Source organism: Scyliorhinus torazame, chromosome 15, assembly GCF_047496885.1.
Source record: "Scyliorhinus torazame isolate Kashiwa2021f chromosome 15, sScyTor2.1, whole genome shotgun sequence".
Lineage (NCBI taxonomy): Eukaryota > Metazoa > Chordata > Chondrichthyes > Carcharhiniformes > Scyliorhinidae > Scyliorhinus > Scyliorhinus torazame.
In genome coordinates this window covers 26,121,075-26,144,286 of record NC_092721.1, presented here as the reverse complement: position 1 = coordinate 26,144,286, position 23,212 = coordinate 26,121,075, and the positions used below count along the sequence as shown (strand labels likewise).

Sequence of the window (23,212 nt, the reverse complement as noted above, 5' to 3'; positions counted from 1 at the left end):
CTCCAAAGGATTCCAAGGGTGGAAGTTTACTTGGATGACGTCCTGATCACTGGAGCCACCAAAAAGGAGCACCTGAGCAACTTAGAGGAAGTCCTCCACCGGTTCTCTGAGGCAGGTGTCAGCCTTAAAAGGGGCCAGTGGGTTTTTCATGCAAAAGAGGTCACGTACCTTGGGAACCATGTCGGCAACGATGGTTTGCGCCCAATGGAGAAGGTGGTGCGGGCCATCAAACAGGCTCCCACGCCTGAGAATGCGACCGAATCACGGTCGTTCCTCAGACTCGCAAATTCATCCCAAACTGGGATGGTTGATAACCATCCCCGCAACGCTGAATGCAAGCCTTAAAAAACACCAGGACGGGCATGGAGGGTGCTGCAAGAAGAGGGGAACACAAGGGGAAAATGAGAGGAGGGGAAGGGCCATGCTGCACCCCCCACCCCAAGAACGACAAAAAATAAAAAACCCCAATAGAAAGAAGCAGAACAGTGTGTGGTGCCAAAGGTAGAAGGCATCACTAAGAGAGATACTAAGCTACCAACGACGGAAGAGGGGGGGGGGGGGAGCTGTGTAAATAAGAAACAACTTTATTTGTAAATATCAGACACACTTGAGCTGTTACTCTGTAAATACTGGAAAATAATAATAAAAACACTTAATAAAAAAAGTTTAGAAAAAAGAAGAGGTGTTTGCCAAAGTGAAGCAGCAACTGTCATCTTCCAGTCTGCTGATGCACTACAACCCTTCCAGGCCACTCTTGATCACGTGTGAGGCTTTCCCATATGGCATTGGGGTGGTGTGGCCCACCGGATGGGCGACGGGACAGATAGGCCACTCGTCTACGCATCGAGGACTTTGGCCAATGCAGGACGTAGATATGCACAGATTGAGAAGGAAGGGCTGGCCGTCATCTTCACAGTCCAGAAGTTCCACTAATAAGTTTATTGGTGGCGCTTTCCAATTATAACAGACCTCAAACCGTTGCTCGGCTTGTTCAAGGAGGACATGGCAATCCCACTGATAGCGTTGGCCCGGATACAGCTTTGGGCACTACTTTTGGTGGCTATTACAATCCCCCACCAGACCCTGACAGTGGCTAAGATACTGGAACGAAACCCTAATATTTTATTTCTTGCTAGGCTGTGCAGAAAGAAAACTTCGCTCCAGGAGTGATTGCATGAAGAAATAGGGAGTTGGTATTTTAAAACAAAACTTTATTATGAATTCAATATTAAACTTTTTAACAACACGCCCAAAAATAGTTTACATTTACCCCTTAAACAATACTACTCAATACAGTAAACACCGTACCCTTAATTACTATCTCGGTTCCCAATTAAACAAGAAAGGGAAAACATACAGCTCTCAATCCAACCCCCATCCCACTGGTACAGATTAATACTTGCTTTCCAGGCCAGATTTGCCTCCTGTTAGAACCCCTGTAAACGCTAGCTGAATGTCATCAAAAAGCAGCTTCAATTGGTTTGTTTCAGCTTTCCCCTTCTCCTCAGACAAGTCTGCTCTGCTTTAAATACTATTATTTTTTTAACTATCCCACTGTGAGAAAATAAACTTTACTTTTGATCTGAAAGGGTAGTCAGATCAGAACTCAACTCAAAAAGCTTTCTCAAAATATCTGAATACCTTAGCTCCTCCCAGCAATTGCACAACCTCCCCAAGCTGGAAACAAATTAACTTGCCAGGCTGAAAACACATGACCAGGGACTTCCCCTAGTTAAACAACAGTGCATTAGCCTGGGCTAAAAACACATTATTCTGGTCAATTTCACCTCTGGCACCCAAAACCTTCCTGGTCTTGCAAAACAAGATTCTTTTTAAAAGCATGACTACTGTAGTCGAACACACAAATCCAGGTTGCTATCCCTTAAATTGCCAAATATTTCTACTCCAATATATCTAAAATCCTGCATTCATCACAGTGGCACACGAGGACGTGTTTGACTATTGCTTGGGTATGCAAATCACACACACATATGCAAATCACACGGAAGCCTTGACGGACTCCCATTGCCAACACGCTCCCCGCCCCCAACTCCGCCAATGGCAGACAAAGTCACGGTGGGCCTTGAATTTTATGGATACCTTGCCGGTCACAGCCTCACAGATTTGTGAGTGGTCGGAAAAGGACCCCAACTTAACGAAGTTACGCCACATCGCCCTGCAGGGGTACAAGAGGGGACATTGCCTGAGGAGCGTCCAAGATGAAGATGCTCGCCAGAAGTAACATACAGTGGCCAGGACCTGATGGTGACATTGAGCTTTTGATGCTCCAGAAATGCACCGCATGCCAGGAGCATCAAACGCTCCCACCAGCAGCATCTCTTCACCCATGGGAGTGGCTGGGCCAACCCTGGGTACGATTGCACGCCGACTTCGTCGTAACTTTTCAAGGCTCAATGTTCCGGCTAATTATGGACGTCCACTCAAAATGGTTGGATGTCTACCAACTGCTTTCCATCGCTTCGAGGGCTGCTCTGGAGAAGTTGCACCTTTCATAGAACATAGACCATACAGTGCAGAAGGAGGCCATTCGGCCCATCAAGTCTGCACCGACCCACTTAAGCCCTCACTTCCACCCTAACCCCCTAACCCAATAACCTCTCCTAACCTTTTTGGACACTAAGGGCAATTTAGCATGGCCAATCCACCTAACCTGCATGTCTTTGGACTGTGGGAGGAAACCGGAGCACCCAAAGGAAACCCACGCAGACACGGAGAGAACGTGCAGACTCCGAACAGACAGTGACACAGCAGGGAATTGAACCTGGGACCCTGGCGCTGTGAAGCCACAGTACTATCCACTTGTGCTACCATGCTGCCCATGGCATTTGGAGGTGCTCATTACAGCCAACAACACCCCTTTTAGAGCAAGGAATTCCCGCACTTCATGAAGTCGAATGGGGTAAAATGCATTCAGACTGCCCCATCCCACCCCTCTTCCAATGGCATGGCTGAGTGGGCGATACAGATTTTTAAGAGGAGCATAAACAAACAGACCATGAGATCTGTGGAAACAAGATTGGCGCAGTTCCTATTCAGCTACAGTAATCCACATTTAACGACTGGAGTGGGGCAGGCGGAACTGCTGATGGGCCAAAGGCTGCCGTAACCTTGGCAGGAAAGTGGAGAGAAGACAACATCTCCAAAAACAATACCACAACAGTCCGATACAGGACAGAGGTTTCAGGCCAGGGGACAGGGTATATGTCCACAAATTTGGAGAGGGTGCCTGGTGGGCACCAGGGGCTATATTGGAAAGGATTGGACTGGTATTGTACATGGTGAAAAACAAGGAGCAGATTGTGTGAAAGCACAGGGACCACCCTATAGACAGGAAGCCCGTACCAGGACCGGCCGCATCGGATGAGACAAAGGGCAACACCCCCCCGCCATGGGCCAGGGCACAGAGATGCGCGAGGTGGAAGACTCAGGGTCAGCCATGGTGACAGGAGCGTCCATAGTCTCAGACAACAGTTTGATCAGGGAGCGGTCGTCGACAGAACCTCCTCAGGACGGTCGATGCGGAATCAGCACTCCTCAATACATGACACGCTTCCTGACCCAGCCCCACAACCGCTGGAAGAGCAATGGTGGGACAAAGTCAAGAAGGAGGCCTCCTCTGCTGTCATCGACAGAGGGCTTGCGGACTTGGTCGGGGGAGTGGTGAGGAAGGGATATAATAACCCGCACCATACGACGTGGATGACCTGATTGATCTCCCCATGGGGCTTGTGGAATATGAGCTCCCCCGCTGGGGGGGCAGAGGCATAACAGCGGGGCTCGTTAAATGGACCGATAAAGCCAGCCAGAATGGGAATCATCATCTTCAGATGGTCCAGGCAGAGATCAGATATACTCCAGACTGCATTGCAGCTTTGCATTTACTTGGTGAATAAACGTCTCTGTTTAAATCCTTCTCTGGACTCCTGTAATTGTAATAGACACACCTGCTCTGTAACCTGTTTATATCCAGTGTCAATAAACCAGTTTAAAGAAAGGACCAGAGCAAGACTACTGGAGTTAAAGTCTGTCGTGTATCCTCCACCCCCTGCCTCAGGAGAATGTTGTCTGCCATTGGACCCATGGCATAAAGAAATTTGTTCTTATGCTCCTTATGCGAGGGCCCGGTGCTGCTCGATATCGGAGAAATTGCCTTTTCCATATTCCCACTTTTGACCTCTCTAAAGTGAGCTGGTCCCTGAATGGACAGATCAGGGCAGTAACTGGTCACTGGGTAAGGGCATCCAGTTTGCCTCCCCCTTCCATGGAGTTGTAACTATGAGCTGTTACCGAGTTTTTCTTTACTGTCTTGCTCTGGCTAGATCGGTGTCACCATCGCTGCCACCATGCTTTGTACTGCCACTATGTTGGGTGCCCTTGTGACATGGTTCCTGGTTTTTGGTATGCACGACTCATCTTCACTAGGCAAACTGTAGTCTTGCTCTGGTCCTTTCTTTAAACTGGTTTATTAACACTGATATAAACAGATTACAGAGCAGGCGTGTCTCTTCTGAGTACAGTGTGTTCCGTTCTCCGTTAAAAAATCTCCAACAACAATTAAAGCTTGAATGAGTGAGACAAAACAATTATCATTATAACTCGGCTCAGCTGACATTTTTACCAAGAAAATACAGAAACTTTGCGATGTGTAATTTATTTTGATGACAGCAAAATGCCGTTTTCAATAAGGTGACAATGGAAAGGCACAATTTGGACAGCAACCTTGGGTATTGGCTTTTAACCGGCCACCTGCCTCTCACTTGAAGTTGCTGTACCATGAACACCACTAACGTCGCCATTATTTTGACAGCAAACCCCCTGCAAAAAATAAATCTCAAATGTGTACTTCGAAGGAAGGAGTGATTGCCCTGAAGCAGGGATCACATCCTTTTGTTGTGTGATATGTATTAAAATCAGGCAAACTGCGGTGAATATGGGAATTTGCAAATCATTCTGGAAATGGAAGGAAAACAAATTTTGTTGGTGTGAATAGTGAAAATAGACACATGCACAATGGCAAAAAAAATGTATTTCCATCGGACTAATCATAAAGACTTTAAGGAGCAAAGGAATAGCATTGTATAAGTTACCTTTCGCCCTTATCCTGGGCTTTTGCACACCAGTGCTATAAACCGTCATGTTCCAGAATGCATTTAATAACTGCAAAAATACAGGAATTTTAAATGCAACTCGTTTGTAGAAAGTAGATTGGGTAAATGGACATATATTAATAAATGATGAACTGCATTTTGTCAATAAACATTTTCATCATATCTCAGGCTCGCATGGGCGAGCATAATATGAATAATGCATTTAAGAGCTGTCATCGAATTGTGCAAATCCTCCCGTGCTTTATTGTAGTGCGGCTCATTCAAGGGGAAAAATGATAGATGTCATCGAACCACATCAAAAGATATTCAACTCCATGTTGATAGGAAGATGTTTGATGAACCTCATGTGCCCTGTTCCTCCAATTCAGCACTTGTGCTGTTTTTTTGTCATGATAGTGCTGTCTGCCACAATACTCAATGAAAATTGATTACAGACAGATTATGATTGTCGTGTAAATTGACTGATATCGCCGAAAGAAAAATGGGAACTTGTACAGGGTTCATAGTGTGAGAGAATGGACATGAATGAATGCAGAAAGAGTCCTGTACTCGGAGATTTGTAAAATTAATTGTTCTGCTTTGTACACATTAAAAGTATCTATTTTTGCGAATTATTGGAGGACAGATGCTCACCATTCCTAATATTAAAATTGTAGTCAGGTTTTTAAAAAATAAATTTAGAGCACCCAATTAATTTTTTCCAATTAAGGGGCAATTTAGCGTGACCAATCCATCTAGCCTGCACATCTTTGGGTTATGGGAGCGAAACCCACGCAAACACGGGGAGCGGGGCTGGTTTAGCATAGGGCTAAATCGCTGACTTTTAAAGCAGATCAAAGCAGGCCAGCAGAACGGTTCAATTCCTGTACCAGCCTCCCCGAACAGACGCCGGAATGTGGCGACTAGGGGCTTTTCACAGTAACTTCATTTGAAGCCGACTTGTGACAATAAGCGATTTTCATTTCGTTTTTCAGTTCATTTCAATTCAATGTGCAAACTCCACACGGACAGTGAGCCAGAGCCAGGATCGAACTTGGGACCTCAGCGCTGTGACACAGCAGTGCTACCCACTTTGCCACCGTGCTGCCCTATGTTGTAGTCAGGTTGCTAATAAAGACTTTTATCTCGGTTCCACATTGTAACAGTTATTTTCATTTAGTGATGCCGCATTGGGGAGCAAATTTCTCTCTTTAGCACTTAAGTGGAGGGCATATCGCAAAATCAAAAAGGGAGAATTGCACACCCGCTTTCCTAGATCTCTGTAAGTTAATTTAACTGGACAGAATGTGAGGTTGGCTATGTTATGGGCTGTGTTAAGAGGTATGATTCCTCTGAGCAATCTTTCCCACAAGCACTTCACACAATTTATACTCAGGCGTGAAGGAGGAAATTCCAGCCCCAAGGAGCATCAAAAAAATTATTTAGAGCTAGGATTATATCCCCAGTTTTACTTGTTACATATGCTGGAAGGTTTCATCAGTTGTCCAAAGTTTGCGAGAGGAGCCAAGCCATATTTGAAACAGGCATTGGTTCAGAATTTGCGGTCAAAATAATCATAGAATTTACAGTGCAGAAGGAGGCCATTCGGCCCATCGAGTCTGCACCGGCTCTTGGAAAGAGCACCCTACCCAAGGTCAACACCTCCATCCCATCCCCATAACTCAGTAACCCCACCCAACACTAAGGGCAATTTTGGACACGATGGGCAATTTATCATGGCCAATCCACCTAACCTGCACATCTTTGGACTGTGGGAGGAAACCGGAGCACCTGGAGGAAACCCACGCACACACGGGGAGGATGTGCAGACTCCGCACAGACAGTGACCCAAGCCGGAATCGAACCTGGGACCCTGGAGCTGTGAAGCAGTTGTGCTATCCACAATGCTACCGTGCTGCCCTGGTGAGGTTAACGGTGTTCACTGTTTTTATTTATCATTACTAATATTACTTTTTTTACATTTTTATTCACAACAACTTCAAGCGAGGGACAGATGCTGAATTTGAATTGTTATCTTCCTGAGAATGGCATTTTGCTGTCATTGAAATGCATTGCACACCTCAAATTTTCTGTATTTCCCATAGTAAATTTGAATTAACCAAGTCAAGGCTTGTCATTACAAAAATAAGTACCCTGTTAACAATATAATTGTTTATTACTAACAATGAATCATTCTGCCAATGAAAATTAATTATTATTAGTGTAGTGTCTCATTCATTCAAACTTTTGTTGTTGGAGATTTTTTTAAAAATCTATTTTTATAAAGAAAATGCCTTTCTGTCTTATTGTCCCTATCTTAATCCAATTTTTCCGTCCCTCTCTTCGTTTCTCTTGATATTGAGTTCACCTATTCTAATGTACACTTGCTTCTCTTTTCTTCCAGCGCTTATTTCCTGATCCTGAACCCTCATTGTTTAAGGACAGGCCCTGGTGACTCAAGTCCCAATTGCCCCTCACTATTATCAGCATACACTCTCAACAACTTAGCGAGCCAAAAAGGTGAAGGACGAAGGGACAATTTTGGATTCTCTGCGACAGCAAAATCCATATTCTGTGATTTTCTGAATGACATATGTAACTATTGGTTAGTTTTTAAAGAATTTGTTCATGGGATCGAGGTTAAGAGTCAACCACATCACTATGTGGGTCTGGAGACACATGTAGGTCAGACAGGGTAAGCACAGCAGATTTCCTCCCTTAAAGGGCATTAGTAAACCAGATTGGGTTTTGGGCCAGTCGACAATGGTTTCATGGTCTTCATTGGACTTTTAATTCCAGATTGTTCCAGGTTCAGATTTCACCACCTGCCATGATGGGAAATAAACCTGGATCGCCGGGATCTCTGGATACCACTGCGCCACCGTACCCTTTTTGAAACTTGCCACAGACACTTAAATTTAATAAGACCTCCTAGCTTTTTGAGTGGTACTTAAATAGGTTGAACCGCTCACATTATGGAATAGAGTTCAGTCAAATTAGTTGGAACTTTCAGGAATATCGGGAAGGGGTTTGTACTCTCCCCGGTAGTGGGTGTGGTGGTGGGATGGCATTTAAGCAGGTGGGACAATCGTGGATTTGGGCACCCCCCCCTGTCTTCCTTCTTCCAATCTGATTAAGTCAGTGATGGGAAGGTCCAGGGTTAGCGTTCCCACACCACCACCAATTGAGACCATCAAGTTAGCAATTAACTGAAGAACGTAACGCCTACTGAAGGGCTTTATCCTGCAGCTAACCCAACAAATCATGGCATGTTGGTTTGCGGGCTCTCGGGGGGAGCTCCCTTATTCAAAAGCATTCAGGACCTGATCGAAGTGTGTGGCAGTAGGACATTAGCTGTGGGGGTGGCTGTTGAGAGAAACCCTTGCTGTTGAGCCCCTTCCCAACCGCTTCTCCTACCCTGTGACACCCCCCTTCTCGCCATCACTCACTTATGCCTGGGTCTCTCCTTGATTCGAGGCCGTGAGTGGGTGAGTGGGTAGGTGGGTGGGTGTACTACTGGCAGCAGCCACCATCTCCCTGGTGGCCCTGCTGAGCATAGAGGTGCTGCCAGCTTCTGATTGGTCAGCAGCTCTCGGCAGGCGGTTCTTTCACCTCTGGGGTTCTTGATTTTTGGGGAGGATCCACTGTTCGCCTGGTTATCTGCCGATCACCATAAACTGGTGCATTTTCCATGGCGTGCCTCCACCAATCAGAGAACACTTTCTGACCAATCAGCATTCTCTTCTCATACAGTATAAATTGTTGCTTCCCCCTTATATTGCTATTCTTGAAGAAGTGAACTGATGGGTGTTCCCTGACAGTGTCAACCGGGCCCGGCCTTGGCAGCACCAGCCTGGCACCGGGGGGGGGCAGGGGCCATTTTCATTTACACCCAGGGCTACGCTGGCTTCTGCCACCCCCCCCCCCCCCCCCCCCCCCCCAAGCATGGTCATATTGACTGCAGTAGTAATTCCCGCTGGCGCGATATCACACCGGCTGGGGGAGGGGGGGGTTCACACACCACATACGGAAAACCTGGAAGGTGAGGCGTTCACATTCAAATCTATTTAAATTGATGGTAGTCAGGTTCACGTCTGAGATCTCCCCGACGCAAATCCCGTTACGACCCTCTCGTAAGCGTTAGTGACCATACCGGGACTTCCGTCCATGGTGAATGGGCCCGGAAAATCGCCCCTAAAGGTTCCACCTTGTGATGGCTTTACAACTTTTGCTCTCTCCTCTGTGTGCAGGAAAATTATCATAAAATTTTTAAAGATGTCCTCAGTGCAGAATATGTCTATGAAATATTAAATATTCAATTTTCCTCTATCATGGCTAGAAACATTCATAATTATATGATGATTCACACAATAATTCATTCTGAAAAGTCATAAATGGCACTCCCTCTGCGACAAAGTTAATAATTTATTGCCATTCAGGGTTTTACACTCCGCACTGTTAGTCTTGCGAACATTTATTAAGCAAATGTGCAGTTGAATAGGTCAAAATCTGAACCATGCTCATCATCAGAACAGGAGCGTTAAGATTTTAATGTAGAGTGACAGACAGATGAGATGAAGTTTGCGATACTTAGTCAGTAATTAGTTTTTAATAACTGTGTTTGCTGGTGGGGGCCAAATAAAAGCTTTTCGATAATAATTATACAGACCAGGGAAATCCCAAGCCCAGTCCTGGGTCTGTGTTGTGTTGCCTGGGCTGGTGTAGCAGTGTTATAATTCACATCAGTTTTCCTACAATAAAGGTAGAGAAAATAGCCACTTCGTTCCCCTGGTCACTTCCAAACGGGCCCTTCCATCTCCATGAGGATAGGATTGGAATGAATTTCACCGTAATAGCCCCACCCCAGTTAAATAGCCGACAGATAGTCTGGGGTGATCTTAATTCTGCACAATAGGGTGAAACACATGATCAGCATTGAAATGCAAATATGGCAGAGATTTTAAACTGTCTATTCACTCACTACCATCCATTGTACAATATAAAATAATCTTTAATAAAGTCCACACCGAGTAAAATAAAGAACAAGGGTGCCATTTTCTGGAAAAGTTTCTTCATGCGGGAATTGCCGCCAGCTTCCAGGCGCTCGGCCCAATGAGGCTGACAACGCAATTCAACATTAATTGGTCCACTTAACTAGGCCTCACGGGCATCTCGCCGCAAATGACGGCTTGCCAGCAGATTCACCGGAATCGCATTCGCCAGTCCCCCCCCCCTCCTGCTAACAAGGTTGAGCAGCACTGAAGCTGCACTTGCTCAGCCAATCCCAGCCAGCTCGCAACAATGGCACCGAGAAGACCAGCCCCAAGATTCAGGGATGATGACCCGGGGAGGCTCCTGGACGCGGAGGTGGCCAGGAGGGATGTCCTGTTCCCCCGGTAGCACTGGAGGGTGAGTCACAAGGGAGCCAGTGCTGCCTGGGGAGTGTGACCAGTGCTGGCCTTCACCGCCGGGAGAAGGTCAATGACCTACACCGGTGGCAGCACGTGTGAGTAGACATCAGCATCCCCCCCCCCCCCCACAACCACCTCACCCCGACCCACCCCGGGACTTCTCCGCCCCCCCTCCCCACGGGAGCGTCCACCCCGCCTCATTTCACTCCCCCAACCCCTCCTTCACAACCCAACATTCCCACATCTGTGAACCAAGTTTGTGGCTAACGATGCCCTCTCTGTGTTTCCTCAGGAAAAGCTCACCCACAATCGGCGGTGGGGTGCCGGACATCAGAATCCTCGCCTCCTTCGGTGAGTGGTCCCTGGAGGTGACTGGTGTGGCCGAGCACAGGGCGGTCACCAACGCGGAGGCTGACGGACGCCCCAGAATTGAGGAACCACCGGGCTCTACCCGGAGTACCTGTCAAACGTGAGTACTGATTGCCTTGCTGACCGACCCATCCCTCCACTGACCACATGTCCATTCTCCCGCAGGTCCTCCATCAAATGGAGCCAGCCCATCCTGGGCTGTCCCCTCTCCTGACTCCGAGGAGAACACCTCGGAGGGGAGTTCCGAGGATGCAACCGTTTTAGTCGAGGCACAGCTGTCATCCCCACTGTCCACCTGCTCAGATACACACAATTTGGTGGGAAATACTAGTAGTCTGGCGTCTGCAGCTCAATCTGGTGAGCACCACACAATTGATGATGTACATCAGGTGGAGGCAGGAACCCCCAGTGCGAGACAGCAGTTGGAGGGCTGCTGCATCCCAGGACCCAGCTGGGTCCCAGCCTGATGCAGGAGATGGCGCTGGCAATGTTTGGCACCGAGGTCAACACTGCTAGGGTGCCGACCACAGTGGAGAGCCTGGTACACGATCTCGGCACCATGAGTGAAAGTATCCAAGGCGTCGCGCAGTCGGTGACGGTCATGGCTGAGGATCTCGGCGTATGCCTGCCTCGCTGGGCGATGTCACTCAGTCCCTGGCCAAGCTTGATGAGGTTCTGTGGGACATGTCCCGCTCTCAGATGGGAATGGCCAAGGCGCTGCGAAGCCTGTCCAAGTCGCAGGTGGGCATTGCCGAGGCTCTGCAGAGTGTGGCCCGGTCACTGGGGGATGTGTCCCAGTCACTGAGGAGCATCGCCGAGGGCGTTGACACCATGGTGCAGACATTGGGGAACCGTCAGGGCTGGCAGAGCCAGATGATGCAGGGGCAGTCAGGGCTCAAACCTTCGGGGGCTAGTGTGGTGGGGTGGGGAGGGCGGGTGTATGGATCTAGGTAGAGAGATTATGGAGGGTTGCTGCAGACGCGATTGGGCCAAATGGCCTCTTTCTTCACTGTAGGGATTCGATGATCACTACCAGGTTCCTTCTCTGGTCGATGCCTTACTGGCCAACCTTTTATACAATGATCAATAGAGTTGCCTCGCCCCTCAGCGGGAGAGCGTGTACTCCGCGAGGGCCACGGGGAAATAATCAGTCCCACACCGTAAGTCCCGTGTGGGATATTACGTAATCCACAATCTACCCCTTACTGTCGCCACACACAAATCACGACCAACTGGGAACTTCCCAGTTTGGAAACATTTGGAGAGGCTAGTTTGGCACAGTGGGCTAAGCAGCTGGCTTGTAATGCAAAACAATGCCAGCAGCGCGGGTTCAATTCCCGTACCGGCCTCCCTGAACAGGCGGCGGAATGTGGCGACTAGGGGCTTTTCACAGTATTATTATTATTAAATCCCACCAAAAGAGGCAGAGGGGAGATTACTGAGGGTGAGAACCAAGTAACTTAGCTAACTAAATATATATATTTCAAATAGACTGATTAGAACAAAACGTTTTTCAGGTAAATTTATACATTCTCTTTAAAACTCCATTCTTGAAAATAATTTAAACTTTAATATTTTTCCATTAAATTTGAACTCTTCTCACCTGCAGCACAGAGAGATAGCATTGACTTACTCCACGTAATGCTGAGAGTTCTTGGCAGGCTTGGAAGTATTCTTGCAGTTTGTGCTTTGCATTTGTGAAAATTACTTTCCATCAGGTTCCGCTTTTTGAAGGAACCGGGATAAGTCGAATTCCAGATTTACTTCACTTCTCCTGTCCTGTCAGCGATTGTTTTAAGGCGAAGTATTTTAATTTTAATTCAGAAATTCAGACTCTTCAAAATGCAGACGGAATGCGGCCGCAAACCCGAAGCAGATTTACTGTCCTGCTGTTTATTACAAATGGCAAATTATTCTCTATGCGGTGGTCCCGTATAACATTAGTCTGCAGCCATATTTCCAGAAGATTCCGCTTGTCTGTCGGAGCTGCAAATTATGTTTGTCTGAAATTATGCCTATGCTTTCTTGTGAAACCAATTGCCAATGAATAAAAACCACCTCAACAATAGACTAACATTGCCAATAGGAAAAAGCATCATTAAAGGTGAACTTGTAGGGGTTAATTTTAATTTCGAGAAGCAATGTAGAATGGGTAATAGCAAAATGGCCACTTATTAGATGCCGGAACTGATAGTCACGCCCTCTAATTTAACTGGACAGAAGAATCAGGTGTACTGTATAATAAGGTGGCCAATTCAATATTGTCCATTATGCATCATCTTACAGAAGTAAAATTCCTCCCCTTGGAAATATTGGGCCGGAGTTTCAATATGAGGTCGGGAACCGAACATCCAGATGAAATCCTGGTCCTGACCCAACGCCCAAGCTGCGTCACTCTTGTGACATGGGCTAGGACAGTGTTTTTCAAACTTTTCGTCTGCCGACCCACTTTTACCAAATGGCCAGCCCTCGCGACCCACAATTACGGAATATGATATTTTGAAAAAATGTTGATCATCTAAATACAGTTTCCTGGTACAGCAAGCACTGAAGTGAAGTTAGTTAAAGTGCTCTGCATTCACAAATAGATGGGAAAGGTTGTGCATGTTCAATTAGAATGTTGGATTGCAGTGTTATATTTTAATCAGCAATGGGAATGAATGCAGGCTGGTTGGAAACATTGGAAACTCACTTGAAGTTGTTAGAGAGAGGCCGGACTCCTGCCGGTCTTTTATAGTTAATCAGCCCCCGACTGCTGCCTCCCGCCTGGCTCGGGGAGGAGTTGCGTTCAAATCGAATGGCCCCAAACTAGGCGGAACTCGCAACAACAGGGGAAAGAGGGAGAAGCGCAACAACTCAGTTGGAGTTCATTTCCAAATCAGGGAAAGCTGTTTCCATCTTGTTTGTCTACTCCCAAGTTTAAAGAGAGAGAGAGGTAAAATAAACAACAAGGTGCGGAATCTTCCCCGGTGAGTTTGAGTTCCGCAGATTTGGCCACTGCGTGTTTTCATGGAGCTGCGGGGGGGGGGCGGGGGGGGGGGGGGGGGGGTGGCGCCAAGTAAGAGAACAGCGGAGGCACTCTGAGCCTAGGTAGGGCACACGTCCCCATCAAGAGTGTCTGTCCTACAACTATTTTGTTCTCGAATTAGTTTGCCATGCGACAAACACAACAGCTGTGCATGCTGTGCACAAGACTCACCACTCTAGCCAGAAAGAATTTGGAAATATTCATTTGGGAACAGTCAGGCCCATTAACAAACTCTTCAATAAGTTTAAGGGGTCATTAATTGGCAACAACCATGGTCCCCAACCGCTCCTCTCCCACTGGCCCTTTCCAAAATTCAAGACTGTTCTAGAGGCACCGGGATCTGGACACAGTCTCCAGGACCTCAATTTTCACAGCCAGCCTGCTTTAGTTCCCGATCCAGAATCCCTTTGAAAATCACAGCTATTTTGTATGAGAATCTTCAAAATAACAAAATATTCACTTACAATAAAGACTCAAACCCAATTGACAGTATAAGTTCAATTACGATATGCACCATTTCTCTGTGGCACGGTGCCACTTAACAATCTTTATTATTGTCACAAGTAGGCTTACAATAACACTGCAATGAAGTTACTGTGAAAATCCCCTCGTCGCCACACTCCGGCGCCTGCTCGCGTACACAGAGGGAAAATTATGGGAGGAAACTGGAGCACCCAGAGGAAACCCACACAGACACGGGGAGAACGTGCAGACTCCGCACAGACAGTGATCCAAGCCGGGAATCGAACCTTTGACCCTGGCGTTGTGAAGCAATAGTGCTGATCACTGACTTACAAGACGCCGTGCAGACCTCCACTTCTTGCAATTTCCTTAACCTGTTTTATAAACTTCCACAACTCACGATGGTTACCTGTTGCAAACGGAAAATATTATGTAGGCACTGACAATGTTAAATAAATATCACTTAAGTTTCAAGCAGTTCTACATTAAAAAAAATATCAAGTGGTATCTCTTTTTGTATATTAGAATTACAAACACCAATATTCATCTCATAAATCCCACCAAATTTCAGCTTGCGTTCAGTGGCAGGAGAAGTAACCTTAAACCTGTATTTGAAACTCATTTACTTCCTTACTTTCCAAAAGGCTGCTTGCAATGTTGAAAGTCAATGATAAAATATTCTGACCAGTTTGTTCTGACCATTTTGTGCGTCACAGTGAACTGATTGTAGCGTAAATTTGACATCAGTAAATGTTGAATTTATTGCAGTCTGGATAATTTTACACAAGTCCTCACCCTGAGCTACAGATTAGCAAACCAAGATGTTGCTCTCCTTTGAAATAAATTTAATTGGAAACACCTTTTCCTGACACAGTTGCCATTGATATCTATTTGAAAATAAGCACTGTTTGGATCTGCGCAGATTATGAACACATTCCTCATCTTCAGTGTACATAAAATGCTCTATATTCATTTAACATGTGAATTTGTGCACTACAAATTGCTGTTGGTGACATTAGCAGACCAGTGCTAAAATACTCATGCGAAATTCCCCTGTACCTTATTATAAAGGGCATTCACACATTTCAACAGAAATTTGTCATTCAACCATGTGAAATGCTTATCCATGAATATTACCAATAGTTCATTGCTCACCATTTATATTTTTTGAATGTACATCATTATAAAAATAGAGAAGTCCTGTTAAAACTATTCAATGCACTAGTTAAACCACACCTGGAATATTGTGAACAGTTTTGGTCCTCTTATCTAAGGACGTATATATCCTTATCTAAAAAAAGATATTCTGGCATTGGGGGCAGTCCAGAGAAGGTTCAATAGGTTGATCCTGGGTATAGAGGGATTTACTTATGGGGCGATGTTGAGTAGATTGGGCCTGTACTCATATGTAGTTTAGCAGAATGAAAGGTAAACTTATTGAGACACACGGGGGCTTGACAGGGTAGATGCTGAGAGGATGTTTCCTCTTGTTGGAGTGTCGAGGACCAGAGGGATAATCTCAGAGTAAGGGGGTCACCCATTTAAAACGGAGATGAGGAGGAATTTATTTTCTCAAAGGGTACTGAATCTGTAGAATTCTTTATTGCAGAGAGCTACAGAGGCGGGGTCGTTAAGTATGTTCAAGGCTGAGATAGACAGATTTTTAAAAGGTAAGGGAATCAAGGGTTATGGGGTTAAGATGGGAAAGTGGAGCTAAGGATTATATCAGATCATCCATGATCTCATAGAATGGAGGTGCAGACTCAATGGAGCGCGAGGCCTACCTCTGCTACTATGTCTTATGGTCTTGTGCAGATTCTCCTTGTTGTGTGGTCACCAGGATTGAACACAATACGAATTATGGTTCATTGCAAAGTCTCCGCTTGACCTCTTTAGACTTTCTAAGATTTGCATGTTTCCACATGTGGCTGAATGCTGCAAATGCACATGGGAAAATATGGCCCTGATATTTTTGATGCTTGCTTATGGTGTTCACGGATTAAGGAAATCTGCCCTACTCTTATTCTTTTGGATACACAGTTCAACATTGATTCTTTTTTAAATTGTTGGATTATCCAACGTGATGAGTCCACGGTTAGTTCAAACTCTTCCAAAGTACTTCTGTTTTAATTCTATTCCATTTATTGTGTAATTCTATTGTAGATTCTTTCAGCCCCTGTCCAGAAGCATCCATTTGATAGTTTTAAATTTAATTTGCTCTTTGCCTGTCTAATTTCATATGTGGTCTAACTCCCTTTGTGAATTTTAATTGCACTCTTTGTCATGTCCATGATCAAAATAGAATGTGGACCTTAATGGCATCATTGGAGCCCAATCTGTACTGTTAAAGATAAAAAGGAGGAAAACGGTTTAAAATCCAGAATTGCTGCGTGTTGCCGGAGAAGTCACCCAGATGGGCAGATGTTAAATCACTTTTTTTTCATGAGAATCATGCAGAATGATGAGCAAAATGGAGAAAATGTATTCAGCAGAAGAACTAGGCCATGTCAAAAATATATAAATGTGCCATGATCCTAAAGTTAGCAGCAATTCTAATTCTTCCCTTTCTTTTGAAGGAGCTGACACTTACCCAAGTGATAGTTCTTCCTGCATGTTCACAGCTGGTATTGTTTATAACAGTGCGTCATAGCCCAAGGCTCAGGCCGCTTTCGTTTAATACCCAGAAGACATGCACTTTCCAGCGAGGACCACTGAATAGTGTTCGGGACCCTGAACTGACCTTTTGCCACCTGGACCAGGGACAGTGAAGCCTATTGCACCATCCTTACCACTGAGGTTGCTAAAAACAGGCTGGACATCTGTCCTGGGACCGACAGGGTCCTTTGGTGAGTTCCACGCAGGAGAATGCATTTACAACTCTATTTAAAATGATGCTACCAAATCAATACCTCTCGACCTCTTTCCAACTGCTGGAGCTCTATTTTATTACCACTATCCATCCTCTCTATTTAAGAAAGCATCGTCACCTATAGGGCCTCTGTGCACCACATTTCATTTACACTTTAAAAGGTTCAGTATCTTGCAATGTTTGACCATTGCTGTGATGCATTTCAGAAGTACTTGCTGAGCATATATATCTCAATCAGCATTTTTATGGTTATTAAGTTATTCCTTTAGTTTTCATCTCTCTTTAGGTCAGTCTGAGCTAAGCAGCCAGGCAATCTTTAACCAGCAATCTGTTACTTGTGCACTAAGGCTGGCCACGAAGGTGTAAGAGTGTGGATGACGTGACTGAACTTCCTGATTTCTGCTCGGTGGGTCACACATCACACAGCTGAGCGCAGGATTTTATTCATGGGATCACAGATAGAAACCCATGTTCTGCATAAGACTGCAATGGCCAATTCCCGGGAGGCAGGGGAGGTGGGGGAAGGGGCGGGGGGGCGGGTGGAGACCATCACTGCATCTAATGAACATGTTTGCGTATTGTGAGCAGGTGACACAGGTTGGACAGTATCCACTTTTGGATTGGTCAGCTGCAAAGCCAGGTCTGTTGGACAGCAGCTTCCCATCAGTGACATCGGAAAGAACATCTTGCAAACACAGGCAACTTACTTTGTTGAGAAAGAAAGTCAACCCGCTATCAGTGTCAAAGGAGATAAGTTAGAAATGCAAAAGATGAGTGGCGGAAACGCTCTGGTAGGTGATTGGCTGCCCATTAAGCATCCAACATAATTGCCCTTTCCATTGACTAGGCACACAGAATTTTATTCCTGATGCATGTATTGGTCGAAATCATACAATAATTCTGACTTGTAATGTTACATTATTACCTCCACCGCTGAAGGTAGGTGGAGTTAATATTTTTGCCCCTGCTTGTTAGTCTATTTGGGCAGCACGGTAGCACCAGTGATTAGCACTGTGGCTTCACAGCGCCAGGGTCCCAGGTTCGATTCTGTGCTGGGTCACTGTCTGTGCGGAGTCTCCACGTTCTCCCTGTGCCTGCGTGGGTTTCCTCCGGGCGCTCCGGTTTCCTCCCACAGTCCAAAGACATGCAGGTTAGGTGGATTGGCTATGATAAATTGCCCTGAGTGACTAAAAAAGGTTAGGAGGGGTTATTGGGTTATGGGGATAGGGTGGAAGTGGGGGCTTAAGTGGGTCGGTGCAGACTCGATGGGGGGGCGGAGAGGTGGGGCTGGATAGAGGGCCAACTATAGCTGGAGATTGACAAAGATGTCGTGGACTGAAAGACATAGGGAATGTAAATGGAATGATTAAGGTTTAGAAGGGTACTGATAGTGACACATAAAGAGACTAGAATGTGTCAACAAAGTTAAGCAGTGCGTCAAAGGGCAACTAGGGACAGGGAACAAATGGCCCAAGTTGGGTGGGGGGGATGAGGGACAATGGTGAGCGAAAAACAGATCAATGAAAGAAATGAAAATAAATTGATAGAAAAAAAATGGGGTGAAGATGGAGGATAGAGCTCACATTCTGAAGTTGTTGAACTCAATGTTAAGTCCGGAAGGCTGTAACTTGCCCAACCAAAAATGAGATGCCCCGTTCCTCCAGTTTGCGCTGGGCTCCGCAAGGCTGCGTACTTAGCCCCCCCCCCCCCACTCTACTCCCTGTACACAGGTTTGCGTGGCAAAATTTGGTTCCAACTCCATCTACAAGTTTGCTGCTGATACGACCATAGTGGGCCAGATCTCGAATAACGAGACAGAATACAGGAGGGAGATAGAGAACCTAGTGGAGTGGTGCAGCGACAACAATCTCTCCCTCAATGCCAGCAAAACTAAAGAGCTGGTCATTTACTTCAGGAAGCAAAGTACTGTACACACCCCTGTCAGCATCAATGGGCCCAAGGTGGAGATGGTTAGCAGTTTCAAATTCCTAGGGGTGCACATCTCCAAAAATCTGTCCTGGTCCACCCACGTCGACGCTACCACCAAGAAAGCACAACAGTGCCTATACTTCCTCAGGAAACTTAGGAAATTCGGCATGTCCACATTAACCCTTACCAATGTTTACAGATGCATCATAGAAAGCATCCTATCTGGCTGCATCACAGCCTGGTATGGCAACTGCTCGGCCCAGGACCGCAAGAAACTTCAGAGTCGTGAACACCGCCCAGTCCATCACACGAACCTGCCTCCCATCCATTGACTCCATTTACACCTCCCGCTGCCTGGGGGAGCGGGCAGCATAATCAAAGATCCCTCCCACCCGGCTTACTCACTCTTCCAACTTCTTCCATCGGGCAGGAGATACAGAAGTCTGAGAACACGCACGAACAGACTGAAAAACAGCTTCTTCCCCACTGTTACCAGACTCCTAAATGACCCTTTTATGGACTGACCTCATTAACACTACACCCTGTATGCTTCATCCAATGCCAATGCTTATGTAGTTACATTGTATACCTTGTGTTGCCCTATTATGTATTTTCTTTTATTCCATTTTCTTCCCATGTACTTAATGATCTGTTGAGCTGCTCGCAGAAAAATACTTTTCACTGAACCTCGGTACACGTGACAATAAACAAATCCAATCCAATCCATAGGGGAGGATACACAGGTTCTCAGATACAGCACCGGATGTCCTGGTGGAGGAGGTACAGGGAGTAGAGTAGGGGGCTAAGTGCGCAGCCTTGCGGGGCCCCGGTATTGAGGACTATTCTGGAGGAGGTGTTGGTGTTCATTCTTACTGATTGTGGTCTGTTGGTCAGAAAATCGAGGATCCAGTTGCAGAGTGCAAAGTCCTAGATTTTGGAGCTTTGATATGAGTTTGGCTGGGATTATGGTGTTGAAAGCGGAGCTGTGGTCAATAAATAGGAGTCTGATGTAGGAGTCCTTGTTGTCGAGATGCTCTAGGGATGAGTGTAGGGCCAGGGAAATGACGTCCGCTGTGGACCAGTTGCGACGGTATGCGAATTGCAGTGGATCAAGGCGTTCTGGGAGTATGGAGGTGATGCGCTTCATGACCAACCTCTCAAAGCACTTCATTACGACTGAAGTCAGGGCCACCAGACTGTGGTCATTGAGGCACGTTGCCTGGTTCTTCTTTGGCAGCGGTATGATGGTGGTCTTCTTGAAGCAGGTGGGGACCTCGGGGTGGAGTAGGGACAGGTTAAAGATGTCCACGAACACCTCTGCCAGCTAGTCCGCGCAGACTCTGAGTGCACGACCAGGGATCTCGTCCGTGCTCTTCGCCTTCCGAGGGTTCACTTTCAGGAAGGCCGATCTGACTTCGGAAGCTGTGATGGTGGGTATGGGTGAGTTATTGGCTGCTGGAGCACTCGACAGCTGATTGTTGGTTATCTGCACGAACCGAGCATAGAATGCATTGAGTTCATCGGGGAGGGGTTCGCTGCTGCTGGAGATACTGCTCGGCTTCGCTTTGTAGCCCGTTATGTTGTTTAGTCCTTGCCACAACTGCCGAGAGTCTGTCTGTGACTCTAGCTCGGTTTGATATTCTCTCTTGGCATCTTGGATAGCTTTGCGGAGGGTGTACTTTGATTTCTTGTATAGTTCAGGGTCATCTGACTTGAACGCCTCAGATCTGTCCTTCAGTAGGGAATATGTAGGCTCCGTTCACCCATTTCCACTGAAGCAATCCTAAAACTCTCCATGATACGCCAGTCAGCACACTCCAGAGCTTCAGTGGAAGTGGGTGAATGGATCCCACATATTCTGCTTGGCAGAAATTGCTTCTAATCAGCACTTGAGTGATAAATGTGCAGGTGCCTGCTTAGCATCTCCAGACGTCTCTTTTTATTAAGACAGTAAAAAATATATAAAAGTCCAAATGGTACAAACACTGGGCGGGATTCTCTCAGCCCAGGCCGGGCGCGAATCACGCGACGCCGCCTCGACGCCGATTCTCCGGAGAGCTGTAGCCATCTGGGATGGCCACTTCCAGAATACAAAATGGACGCTCACAAAGAACGTAGGGAGATGTGGACACTGCTAGACAACAAGCAGGCACAGTGCCTGAATGTATATTTGGGAAGCAGTTACCAGACGGAATCGAAACTCTGGGTCGATTAGCATATTGATGGCCAATCTCCGAAGAACAAAGGACTAACACTCAGGTAGTTGATACTGTTACAGACATCCCGGCGCCAGAATGGCACAAACAAAGCAAGGCCAACGGCCACCTAAGATAGGCCCAGCCATCAGGGCACCCACCCCTTTATTGGTCAAGATCGATAACAATGATCGAGAAGCGGCCCAATTAATTGGGACCAAGTTTAAGGCCCGCCTAAAAGCGCGCGAAGCCCCTCCAAGTATAAGGAGGAACCCCCACGAGACATTCGCTCTCTTGGATTTGGCTCTCAGGTGGAGAGACCCATCCACCAGAATCACCAGAAGCAGGTAAGTTCAAAGTCAACGCTCGCTACCAGACGGACGACCTTAGCTGTTCTCCTGTTTCTCTTCGAACCCAACAGCCTCAGATCCGAACAACGGCCATTGTTCCTCTGACTAAGTGGGCACCCAAAGTTAAGTATAGGCGTTAGCGTTTGAGATAATTTAGTTTGTAGTACTGTTGTGCATGAGTAGATCTTACTGTGTGTGTAAATAAATAGTATTGACTTTGAACACACTAACTGGTGTATTGGCTCTTTGATCGGTATTCGGGTTGAACCTTGTGGCGGTATCGAGAGATACCTGGCGACTCTGAAAGTAAACATAATTAGGACTAAGAAGGGTGACCATATTGACCGCCATATTTATAACCAGATAAATATAGCAACAGAGTGGAGAATCGGCGCCATTAGCGCCAGCGCGGTCGGCGCGGTGCCGGTTGTGGGCCGCTCTACGCGCCCCCCCCCCCCGGCCATTCTACGCCTGGGATGGGCCGAGCGGGCGCTCAAAAAATCAGAGTCCCGCCGGCGCCGTCCACGTGTGGTCTTACCCGGCAGGACCTCGGCGTGCATGCATCCGGGGGCGACCTTTTGGGGGGTGGGGGGGGGGGGGTGGGGGGGGGTGGGCTTCCGCTGTGGCCTGGCCCCCGATCGGGGCCTACCGATCGGCGGGCCGGCCTCTCGGGCTGGGGGCCTCTTTTGTTCCACGCCGGCCCCTGTCGCCCGATGCCATGTTGCGTTGGGGCCGACGCGGAGAAGGGAGCCACTGCGCATGCGCGCGTTGGCGCCGGTCCCACTGCACGTGTGTGCATTGGCGCCGGTCACACTGCACATGCGCAGATCCGTGGCGCCCATCTGACGCCGGGTTCGGCAGCTGAAGTGGCGTGAGTCGCTCCAGTGCCATGCTGGCCCCCTGCAGGGGTCAGAATCGCTGCTCTTGAGGGCATGTTGACGCCGTCAAGAAACGCAACGGCGTTTATGAAGCCATCAACACTTGCCTCAGGATCAGAGAATCCCGCCCACTAATTTTGTGTTGGAGAAACAGGATACCCTCCCCTCAGCACCAACGTACGGGTGGTTGGGTAGGATACTCTGATTATTAAAACAGTTCACAACACATTTGTACAAAAAACAAATGGTACAAGCACTAAACTTTGCGCTGGAGAGACCCGATACCCTCGCCTCTGTACCAACAGAAGGGAAAGGAAGGGGGTCTGGTGGGTAGAGAGGGGAAAGGAGGGTGGTGGGGAGGAAGGGAGTCAGGATGTTGGTGGAGAGTGGGGGCCCCAATAGGACACTGCCTGAACTATCTACGGAGCCATAAAAACAAAAGAGCCTACAATTATGATGTGCCAGATTCCGGGAGTCCCCCAGAGGCATGTTAAAATCATGGTAATCATCAATTAGCCCCCACATTGTATGATAAAACATTCAAAGAGGTGTGCCTTATTAGCATAGCATCCATTTAACTCCTATTTTCACACTTGCACCAAAATAACCCTGT

General features: G+C 47.0%; 1 long non-coding RNA gene across 1 annotated transcript in view; it reads right to left on the bottom strand.

The window, feature by feature from the left end:
• Positions 1-23,212, bottom strand: part of LOC140391370 (uncharacterized) — a 159,956-nt gene that overhangs the window by 87,216 nt on the left and 49,528 nt on the right. The gene's annotated exons all lie outside the window — the stretch shown is intronic.